Below are 12336 nucleotides of genomic sequence, written 5' to 3' on the forward strand. Positions count from 1 at the left end.
TGGAGTGCAGGTGGACTAGTGCTGAGCTAACATTAACATTTGGGGGTATGTATACAGCCGTGACAATTACAACCGTCAGCTCTCTAGGTAGATAAAACGGTCTACACATGACTGACAGAGCCTCTATGTCAGGGGAGCAATAGCTATGTATGATTCTGCTGCTCGAACCCCAAGCATTGTGCACGTATACACACAGTCCTCCTCCCCTTGTCTTACCGGAGTCTTTGCTGCGGTCCTGTCGGTGCGTTGTGCGGCCCGCTAACTGTACCGCAGCGTCGGGGATAGCCGGGTGGAGCCAGGTTTCCGCTATCACTAGCACACAGAAGTCCCGCAAACAGTTGTTTTTCACCAGCTGTAGTTCCATCTCGTCCATTTTGTTGACCAAGGACCTGGCGTTGGAGAGAAATATGCTCGGTAGCGGTGGCTTGTGCGATCGTTTCCGTAGCCTGGACAGTAGTCCGGCTCTGCAGCCCTGCTTCTGCTTCTGCTTCCACTTCCTATGCCACCTCTGCTGTTTGACGGAGCCGACAACAATCCAGGGAGAGCCCGGTGGTCTCGCTATCGCCGGGGGAATGTTGTTAGGTCGATGGAAGTCCTGAGTAATCACTCCATTGAGCTGTAATCCACAGTTTATAAGTTTGTGATGACTATAGACATAATTTGCTTGACAGTGTTCCAAAACAACTATCAAAAACAAAACAAAACTCCATACTAAGCACCATGCTAGAGAGCCGTAAGCCGCTGCACTCGTGCGCGCCGCCATCTTTAGTTGCACTTAAAGCACAGCTGCATGTGATCGTGCTAAGTGTGTTTTTGTGAAACGCACGTGAAATGAACACAAATGTTCGTAAAGTTGTTCGTAGAAAATCCTCGTAAATGCTAAGATCCATCTTTATCTGGAAACGCAGCCCAGGGGCCGTATGAATAAAGCCACTCAGAGTAAAATTTTAGTCTTAAGTCTCTCAAAATTCTAAGAATGATGTCACTTTACTTTTATTCCTAGACTTAAAAATAAGTGTGATTCATAAAGGTTCCTAAGTGTCAAGACTAGGTCTCAGCTCCTAAATTATTTAAGAGAGCTGAAGAGGTCTCCTAACCTAGTTAGGAGTAACAAGATGGCCGCAGAGAGAAGGAGGCCACACACTTTTCAATGAAAATATGATGTATTGGAGTTACAGTAAATGATGACGGAGTTGATCAAACAATAAAAGTTTGATCATCAAGGGATCCTTTTTCGAACTGACTTTTAAGAAATTTTATAGCAATGAAAAGAAAGGAAAGTAATAATTACGTTGTTGCCGACTGGAAAAAAGCAGCAGTGCACCGGTGATGACTTGAGCTTATCAGTCCACTGTAAGCAGGGTCTCAATAGCACTATTGTGGCACTGACCACACCAAATACAGTAGTGGCTAAAAGTGATGTGCGTAGTTTTTATTTTTTAATGACCCTACAAATTTGCTTAAACCATCAAAATATGAAGAAAATTGTGTTTTGTTCTTCCCTCATATTTTAAAATATTTAAAATATATAAATATAAAAATAAACTTAGTGAAGATATTTATCTGACAAAATTATTTCAAGTCAAGTCGCTTTTTACAATACAGATTGTTTCAAAGCAGCTTTACAGTGATAACAGGAAAATAATGCAACAAAGTTAGTTTGGGCTGTACAGCAGCTCTAGAAGAACATAGTGCCATTGTACAGCTTAAGTAAGTTCGATGATGATTCATTTCCATTGTAAAAGATCATTAGGAAGGATTGTTCATATGCACCTATGCAACCATTGTGGGGGTGGGGGGGAAAGCGAAAGAAACCGAAAATTCTCGGGCCAGCAGCATTTGTCCAAATTTCAATCTTAACCATTGTATTTCTTCAGAAACGATCTGAAAACAGGGCTTTAAGTGTAAAATACCGAACTTGTCCTTTAAGTGCCACTTCAGTCAGCACTTAAGAATCAGTCCTAGACTTTACTGAGAGTTGCTTTTAGCTTCTTTATAAAAGTCTCCTATTCTTATAGAAGTCCTACTTTTTACTAAGAATTTTTTGACACATAAGTCAAAGCTTAAGACCAGGGGCGGAGTGGGACCAAAAAATCTACCGGGAAATTTCGTAGACCACCCTCGGTGGTCATTTGGTCAAACATTTGCTAAAAAATATATACTACTAACGTCATAGAACCCTTGCAAAATTATTTTAAATATATTAAGAAAGCCACCGCTACTGGTCACATGGTCTATGGTTAGATTGATTTGTTTAGATCCAGTTAAATTGCTACCTTGACAACGCCATGTCATGTTTTAGGTTTTGTTCTAAGCTTTCTACGGAGTTAATACCCTGCAATCTGCAATCTCACCACTAGATGCCACTACACAAATGCATTTTGACGTAGTAGATTATAGAGTGAACAGTAAAGTTTTTGTAGGTTTCGTGAAAATGGTTCCCTGTAAATAAGCAAATGCTGAAATCTAAAATTACAATAAAATGACTGCACAACAACATGAAATACCAAGTGTAATGATTATTATTTAAAAAAGATCTTGAAGTCAACAACAACATACAATAATAATAACAGAAAAAAATTAATGACAGACACGTTTTTCCCCAAAGGGATTTTGCTATGCATGTTTGGAACAGACCTAAACAGGCTATTTAACAGTTGCTAATATAGATGCTTTGACCATACACAAACATAAGTGGTATTGGGCATTGTAGCACTGTGAGTGTATACACACACACACACACACACACACACACACACACACACACACACACACACACACACACACACACACACACACACTCTCTCTCTCTCTCTCTCTCACACACACACACACACACACACACACACACACACACACACACACACACACACACACACACACACACACACACACACACACACACACACTCTCTTTCACAAACACACACACACACACACACACACACACACACACACACACACACACACACACACACACACACACACTCTCTCATCACTTGCTGTTGTCTGTCTCTCTCATCACTTGCTGTTGTCTCTCTCCCTCATCACTTGCTGTTGTCTCTCTCTTACCACTTGCTGTTGTCTCTCTCTCTCTCATCACTTGCTGTTGTCTCTCTCTCTCTCATCACTTGCTGTTGTCTCTCTCTCTCACCACTTGCTGTTGTTTCTCTCTCTCATCACTTGCTGTTGTCTCTCTCCCTCATCACTTGCTGTTGTCTCTCTCTCTCATCACTTGCTGTTGTCTCTCTCCCTCATCACTTGCTGTTGTCTCTCTCTCTCACCACTTGCTGTTGTCTCTCTCTCTCATCACTTGCTGTTGTCTCTCTCTCTCACCACTTGCTGTTGTCTCTCTCTCTCACCACTTGCTGTTGTCTCTCTCTCTCACTCACTCACCACTTGCTGTTGTCTCTCTCTCTCACCACTTGCTGTTGTCTCTCTCTCTCACCACTTGCTGTTGTCTCTCTCTCTCATCACTTGCTGTTGTCTCTCTCTCTCACCACTTGCTGTTGTCTCTCTCTCACCACTTGCTGTTGTCTCTCTCTCATCAATTGCTGTTGTCTCTCTCTCTCATCACTTGCTGTTGTCTCTCTCTTACCACTTGCTGTTGTCTCTCTCTCTCTCTCATCACTTGCTGTTGTCTCTCTCTCTCACCACTTGCTGTTGTCTCTCTCTCTCATCACTTGCTGTTGTCTCTCTCCCTCATCACTTGCTGTTGTCTCTCTCTCTCACCACTTGCTGTTGTCTCTCTCTCTCATCACTTGCTGTTGTCTCTCTCTCTCACCACTTGCTGTTGTCTCTCTCTCTCACCACTTGCTGTTGTCTCTCTCTCTCACTCACTCACCACTTGCTGTTGTCTCTCTCTCTCACCACTTGCTGTTGTCTCTCTCTCTCACCACTTGCTGTTGTCTCTCTCTCTCATCACTTGCTGTTGTCTCTCTCTCTCACCACTTGCTGTTGTCTCTCTCTCACCACTTGCTGTTGTCTCTCTCTCATCAATTGCTGTTGTCTCTCTCTCACCACTTGCTGTTGTCTCTCTCTCTCATCACTTGCTGTTGTCTCTCTCTCATCACTTGCTGTTGTTGTTGTCTCTCTCTCATCACTTGCTGTTGTCTCTCTCTCATCACTTGCTGTTGTTGTTGTCTCTCTCTCTCATCACTTGCTGTTGTCTCTCTCTCATCACTTGCTGTTGTTGTTGTCTCTCTCTCTCACCACTTGCTGTTGTCTCTCTCGCTCATCACTTGCTGTTGTCTCTCTCTCATCACTTGCTGTTGTTGTTGTCTCTCTCTCTCACCACTTGCTGTTGTCTCTCTCTCTCATCACTTGCTGTTGTCTCTCTCTCACCACTTGCTGTTGTCTCTCTCTCACCACTTGCTGTTGTCTCTCTCATCAATTGCTGTTGTCTCTCTCTCACCACTTGCTGTTGTCTCTCTCTCTCATCACTTGCTGTTGTCTCTCTCATCACTTGCTGTTGTCTCTCTCTCTCATCACTTGCTGTTGTCTCTCTCATCACTTGCTGTTGTCTCTCTCGCTCATCACTTGCTGTTGTCTCTCTCATCACTTGCTGTTGTCTCTCTCGCTCATCACTTGCTGTTGTCTCTCTCTCACCACTTTCTGTTGTCTCTCTCTCACCACTTGCTGTTGTCTCTCTCTCTCATCAATTGCTGTTGTCTCTCTTTCATCACTTGCTGTTGTCTCTCTCTCTCATCACTTGCTGTTGTCTCTCTCTCATCACTTGCTGTTGTCTCTCTCTCATCACTTGCTGTTGTCTCTCTCTCTCTCTCTCTCTCTCTCTCTCTCTCTCTCTCTCTCTCATCACTTGCTGTTGTCTCTCTCATCATGTGCTGTTGTTTCTCTCATCACTGTTGTCTCTCTCTCTCTCTCTCACACACACACACACACACACACACACATACACACACACACACACACACACACACACACACACACACACACACACACACACACACACACACAGACTCCCTCAAAACATGAGTTGCCGTCGCAGTAGGTCACTGGTCTGCAACCTTGTTTATAACCCCATCAGAGTCCAAGGACATCAGAATGTCTTTCTCTGTTGACATAAGCATAAAGGCTTCCAAGTGCTCTTGTGTTAGAGTGCTTCTAAGTTCTAAGTTTTTAACAAACTTAAGGGTGGAAAAGATCCTCTCGCAGGCCACTTGAGTGGTCGATAACGTCAACAGAAATTTGTAGGCCAGTCCAATGACATGGTATGCATCTGTCAACAGATTGTATTGTGCCAGGACAAGATACACATAAATGGCACAGTTTTTACACATACAGACATTCATATTAACCAGCTCTGGCCCTTCCACATCATGTGTGTCTTCATTACCACTGCCTTCAGATGCATCATCCGCTGTGTATGTCCTCACCTGGTATTCTTTCAGAGGGGACAGTTTCAGTCTTTCCCACTGTCTGGCAAGGCTTAACAGCTCAGCCTGCAAAGTGCCAGCAGTGGCCCTTGAATCAAATTTCATTAAGCAGCTGCTGAGGTTTTGCATTGCTGATCCTGGAAGTCCCTTATCCCTTACCTCAGGGAAGTTTTTTGGATCAAGGCAGGCAAAATCTGAGCAAAGCTTTCCACTTATAGAAAAGCGCGGTTTCACTTTATTTTGATGGTCCCTTTAACATGTTCTGTTGACTATAAGTAACGCTGCACATGCATGTCTACTAACTCTCATTAGAGTGTTAGTTAAGTATTAATAGACTGGTAGGGTTAGGGTTAGATTAAGTTGACATGTAGTTGCAAAATTACTTATAGTCAGTAGAGTGTCTGTTGGAGGGACCATCAAAATACAAAAGGGACCATCAAAATAAAGTGTTACCCAAAGCGCTTATGAATACTTTGAGTGACAGTGTCCATAATGACATTATGTATGGTCACCTCAAAGTCCCTCTCAGCTGCTGTTAAGGGATCATCTTCTGCCAGCTCTCCTGGCATGATCTTCTTTTTCTTAACCCGTTTTTCAGGTAGTGCTACTTCCACCTCTATCTCACAGTCCTCCTTCTCCAGCAGCTCACCATTAGCCCACTCCACAAACTTATCTGCAGCTTCTTTTACGCAACTGAAGTCTCGTACACACTTCTTCAGCCCATCCTCTGTTCCCACTACCAGGCGGTGTGCGGTCAGGAGATCCATTCCGCTTGTCTGGAGGTATTTGGAAAGGGGTGACGTGTGCTCAAAAATCCGTAGGAAGATTTGGGCTGTGAGAATTGTCTCAAATTTTAGGAGACCCTCAATGTATCCTTTGGCCTTTGCTCTAGCAGTAGGCTTCATGGTTCTCTCTAGTTGAATTGCTGTTAAAGTCAAGACTAGATCTACATACATGGCACTGTCAGGCCTTCCAAAAGACCCAAACACCTTTGTGAGAGCAGCATCTTTTGCCCACCACCGGGGCTGTCCTATTGGAGAGAGAATTCTGTGTCGCTTGTCTGTGCTGGTTTCTTCCCACTTCTTCATGCGTTTGTAAGATTCCCTTATAAAAACAGCAATGTCGTTCAGGAGAGTGAAAAGCGATGCACTCTGAATAACACTGCCTGTTGTGTCTGCTAATACTAGATTTAGGACATGTGCATAGCACCAGACGTGGATTTGGTTAGGGGCCTCCTCTGATAGAAAGGAAGTGAAGCCTTTGTAACTGCCCTGCATATACGCTGATTTCACGCAGCCGTTATTTTGAAATCGAAAGCGAGGCTCCGGTGGGAAGAAAACCGGAAGTGTCGCCTTTAATCACAGGAGAGTCGTGAATGCGATGGCGTATTGTTGTGTTTAATGATGGTGTGTCAATTCTAAAAATGTACATACATTTCTTTCATACTTTAGACTATATACAGTGAAATTCATTTATAAATAAAATATTTTTTTATATATAATTCAGATTGTAAAAAAAGAATCAGGAATGAACTATATACATATCCTATATTGAATAGTAACATCCAATAGTGTAAATCGCGGCAGCAGCTTCAGGTTGGTAATCCAAGGCATTGTTGTTTATCTTTACTTCCGGGGTTCTTCCCACCGGAGCCTCACTTTCGATTTCAAAATGGCGGCTGCGTGAAATCAGCGTATTGGCTGCCCCATCTGTAGTGCTCCCTACACAACATGGCACATCAAGATTAAGTCTTGTGAGTGTTTCTTTCAGGGGATCGAGAAAATACTGCCCAGTAGAAGCCTCACAATCGACCAGAGCGACCAACTTCTCATGGACCACATCTGTGACATACCTGAGAATCACAGAGCACTGGTCTTTGGATGTGATGTCTTGAGTGGTGTCAATCTGGACAGAAAACATTTTAGCTTCTCTGACCTCAGTGGCAATTGTCTCCCTTTTCAGCCCACTGATGACTTTGACAACCTTGTTGATTGTATCTTTTGAAAGCAGAGTGACCAATGAACCTCTGCCTCTTGCCCCAGCTTCATGCTATTTTTTACTTTTTTCGATACATTCAGTCAAATGTTGTTGCAGGCAGGGGTCATACATACTCAGGAGCATGATCATTTCAAGGAAGTTACCGTGGTCTACACTTCGGTCTTCAAAAGTGTAGGCAGCTTCAAATTAGGAGCCCCGGTAGCTTAGACCCTGTTTTCTGATTACCTTGACAACATTGACCACACGATCCATCACCTGCCGTTTTCTTCTGACTTGCTCTTGATGGAGGGAGAGCTGGTTTCCTCTTAATCTACTCTCAATGTCCCCCTTATGTGCCCTCAAGAAGTAAGCCTCTGCACAGTCTTGATGGATACGACTTCTTTCATGCTCCTCAATTCTTTGATGTACATGCTTCCAGGATTGCATGCCTCCTCTAACAAAAGCGGCGTCAAAAGCAGAGAGCCTGGCTTTCTTCACAGTAAATAAACCACTTGCGGTTGATCCCATCCCTACTATGAAAAATATTAGGCAAGGTTCTTTTTGGGGTGTGTTGGGGGTGATATTGAAAAAATAAAGACAGATCTTTAGACTTGGGACAGGCAAAAATAATTGACAATTTGAATCTGCTCCTCAGCTGGTCCAGCCTCTCTACTTTGAATCTCCTCCTCAGCAGGTCCAGCCTCTATACTCTCAATTTCCACCTCAGTTGGTCCAACTTCTACACTTTCAATCTCCTTCTCAGCTGGTCCAGCCTCTGTACTCTCCACATCCCTCTCCTTATCTGTTTCTGTTTCTATCCTGGACCCTGAGGCTTCACTCTCCCTTGCACTGACTGACAAAGCATCTTCCCCTATGTCTGGTTAAGATGACGTAAAATAAAAACAGCTATTATTAGTATTAGTATTACCACTACATGGTTCAATGCAACACAATTGCATAAATGATATATACAAATTAGTTGCATATGAATAATCCACACTTATGTTACACTTAGGGCGTTTTTCCACTGGGTTCGTTTGCTGCGGTCCGAACCCGAGTGCGCTAGTTCCCGGCGCCCCCCGCAGCGTTGGTCTGGTTTCACACTCAATTAGTTGTATCGAACCCAGGTGCGTTTGCAGTGATCTTACGTCATCGCAAACGCACACGGAAAACGCATGGAGAATACAACTCGACTGAGCATAGCTGTAATTTGTCTGTTTTTTTTTGGTGCTATTATGCACAACATAGTGAGAGACAACTACGTTTATGTTCACAGCATTGCTCGGTAGTTCTATGAAAACCCAACTGTTTTAATTTGGCGCTGAGTAATGCAAAAACGTCTGCATTCTTGTGTGTTGTATTTAACTGCTCCTGTATGGTTTGTTCTCCCCAAATTTGAATGAGGCACCTCACCTCTTCAGTGTCCCACAACGTTCCCCTGCCACTCATGGTTGTCGTGTGTGAGGAAACAATGATATCGACAGTGATACGCATGCGCGGGATACTATACTTCCTGAACAAGCGCGCACCCGAGTCCGTGTTGCTTGCACATTAACGCGAACCGCGCCACGGTTCGGGAGCAACCGAGCTCAGACCACCTCCTCCAGGTAGTCTCGGGTTCGGTACTCTAGTGCGCACCCGGGTCCGATGACAGCGTTCACATTAGCGATTTTTCATGCGAACCGTGCCCCGGTCCGCACTAAACTGCCAGTGTGAAAGCGCCCTAAGACAGTATGTCTTTCCAGTATAATGTCTCATTCTCCATATGTTGCAATCATTACATTTCCCTATCATATTTCACTAATGAGGAGTTTTAGGACACCATTAGGTCACTTGATGGAGTTTTTCGGTTCCTTGCCACTGTTGCCTTTGGCTTGCTCAGTTGGGGATATTTTGGGGATATTTAATTTAATTTTATCAATCAATAAATTCCTCTTGAAACAAACTTTGTTGTATTATTTAAATTTAATACTGTGAAGCTGCTTTGATACAATCTGTATTGTGAAAAGCGCTATACAAATAAACTTGACTTGACTTGACTTAATGAACATCTGCATTTTGTTTAGCCTATTCACTGCATTCTATCCTCTGTTGTACCTATAACATTGTGCAATGTGTGCACACCTGTACTTGTTGTCGTGACTTTTCCTAGCATTGTCTGATGAACATCATCGTGTGGAAAAAACATAACAGGCGCACATACAAATTAATTTTTTTACAGCATAACGATAATTGCGTTTTCCCCTGATAGTATATAGGCTGCGTGTTAGGGGGTAAACAATTCACCCACCTCCCAAAAAAAAAAAAACTTTCTTTGAAAGGTCTGGCTATGCTGCACATGAATTTCAATGTTAACACTAACATTTTTGGATGCACTATCTGTGTGAAGAAAAGGAATGTGTTCCAATACATTGTTAATGTATTATAATATTTTCCAAAAAATACAACTCGTTAGATTAAAAAAAATTCGCAATTTGTCAATGATTAGCAAGTGTTATACTAACATTTTATGTATTTTTTGTTAATTCCATTACAAGTCATTTGCAAGTGATTAGTAAATGATTAACTAATTATTTACGAAACATGCCTATGCGTTCATATATGATAAGTGATATGTTATTTTATGTATGTTTTGTAGATTCAGTAAGTCATTTACAATTGATTAGTTAATGATTATCTAATCATTTACAAAACATGAATATGCATTTCATAAATGTTAAATAAATTATGTTTAAATAAAATAAAATTTGTATGTAGCAATTAGAGGGTGCATAACCTAAGTGTTGTAAATGCCTTGAATACACGTACAGATCATTTGTAACAGGTAAGTAAGTGTTCAACACCTGTTATAGATGATGTGTAAACGCATTAATAAATCATTTACAACACTTTCTGCATCCCCTAATAATCGTAAGTGTAAACTATCACTTGTAAATGTGTTACACATCATTCGTAGATAAGATTTGTAGATCTTGTGCCTTATTGATTCTTGATGTGGTAATCTACGAACACATACATTTACAAGTGATGAATAGTTTACACAGGTGTTGAACACTGTAGTGTGCACTGCAGTGTAAGTGCTGACTGGTGAGGGTATAGACAGCTGTCTTCTCTGAAACACATGGAGTCTTTAACCACTCACTGTGCACCTTTTGTGGGCAAAACATACAAAATAATGTAACCACGCTAATCCTTCCTGACTGTCAATTTTTTTTATTTTCCTCGAACTTGCTTGCTTTCTCTCTCTCTGGTGAGTGCCATTTTTGGGTCATGCCATTAGACGAGGGGGCAGGGGGCGCTCATTATCTCCCTACATTTCTGTAAATAGACTTGACCTGCAATCGGTTCATTGGATAAACGCATTCCCCATTCCCAGGAGGTTTTGCTCCATTCTACGTTAATTTAAGAACAAACAAATGAATTAAATACTCGTTTTTTTTTATTTGTGACCATGAAAGTTCTGTATGAAGAATATGACAGGAGATGAGATGAGTGTGCAGGGGGGTAACCATGACTGAGATATACAGTGCTGGCCGGCGACCTCCTGCTCCGGCCACTCACGTCCGTTATGAATAATTTATGGGCCGATTATGAATAAAAAGTCCTGATCGTCCCGATTGCCACTCCGCCCCTGTGTGGAGGGATGCAGTTTAGCGGTGGGAGAAGCGGTCGGACACGAGAATATTGTATCAGCGTCCCGTATGAACAGCGCTGTTGTTGTATTTGTGAAAACAGTGGATTTAGCAAATCAGTTAGTACAAAGCGGCATAGTGATTAACGGGATTTTTACACCAGTGCTTCCCTTGTCTACACCTTCTAAAAAGGTGACGTTATCAAATGTGCCACCATTTATCCCAAATGAAGTGTTGATCGGATTGCTTGCCCGTTATGGTAAAACAGTTTCACCTATAAAGATGATTCCGATTGGCACCAAGTCTCCTTTCTTGAAACATGTAGTGTCTTTTAGGCGTTATGTTTATATAATCCTGCAAGATAACATTGATGAACTGGATTTGTCCTTAAATTTTCGACATGAGGAATTTAATTACGTAATTTTTGCCACTACAAACAACATGAAGTGTTTTAATTGTGGCGAATTGGGGCATATGATCCGTGCGTGCAGGTATTACAGGCAGGGATGTAGTGGAGGCTAAACGCACCTAAACGCCGTTTGCGCACCTCCCAAAATTCGGAAATAGCGTTTACCCACCTCCAAAGTGCATTTATCCACCTCTAAATTTCATGTTATTTGAGCGGACTTTGTATCGCCGATTGGTACATGATTCGAGCATTTGGGCCGTTAACGACAGAGCAGAACGCGCAGCGCAAACACGGAGCGGAACATTGAGCAGAGAGCGCAGCGCGCCAACACACACACACACACGGAACAAAGAGAACGGCGCACACACGGAGCGGAAAATACACGCTTGTGAACTTACTAAACAAGCTGCGCGAGAATGAAACCTGATCGCCGAACACGGAGGGGGGACGGCATATTTTCGGCCTTTTCAATAGCAGCCGCAACAGGAAATCATTAAAACGAGGCATTACAGGCAGCTGGTTTAATGTAGGGAGCATGTCGAAACCCAACTGTACAAGAGATTCAGAGGGAATCAAGCCTGCACCAGGTTAAATACTTTTCCCTCTACAGGGAAACACTGATCCACATTTTTCTGACATATTATAGACCAAACAACTAATTGATTAATCGAGAAAATATTCAACAGATTAATCGACTATGAAAATAATCCCAAATCCCTAATCATTATGTACAAGTGCATTGCATTGGAAGCCCTGGATATAATTCTCCCTCTCTATCTCTCTTAAAGCGACACTATGTAACTTTTCAACCTTCATAATATATTTCCAAGATCCTTGTGATGGTACATCGACTTACAATAGGTTGAATGACACGTCTGCCATAGCCTGACAGGGTCTGTATCACTTTTACTGGCACTATGTAA

The 12336-nt window shown here is 42.5% G+C and overlaps 1 long non-coding RNA gene across 1 annotated transcript in view; it reads right to left on the reverse strand.

Moving 5' to 3' along the window:
* Positions 1-4219: 4219 nt before the first annotated feature.
* LOC309497714 overlaps positions 4220-12336 on the reverse strand; it is a 34897-nt gene continuing 26780 nt past the window's right edge. Inside the window, exons 2-3 of the long non-coding RNA XR_014205674.1 lie at positions 4632-4790; positions 4220-4515 (exon numbers count right to left, since the gene is read on the reverse strand). This is a non-coding gene — a long non-coding RNA (uncharacterized lncRNA). The remainder of the gene's footprint in view (positions 4516-4631; positions 4791-12336) is intronic.

Source organism: Leuciscus leuciscus (genome assembly GCF_965113295.1).
Source record: "Leuciscus leuciscus genome assembly, chromosome: 4".
NCBI lineage: Eukaryota > Metazoa > Chordata > Actinopteri > Cypriniformes > Leuciscidae > Leuciscus > Leuciscus leuciscus.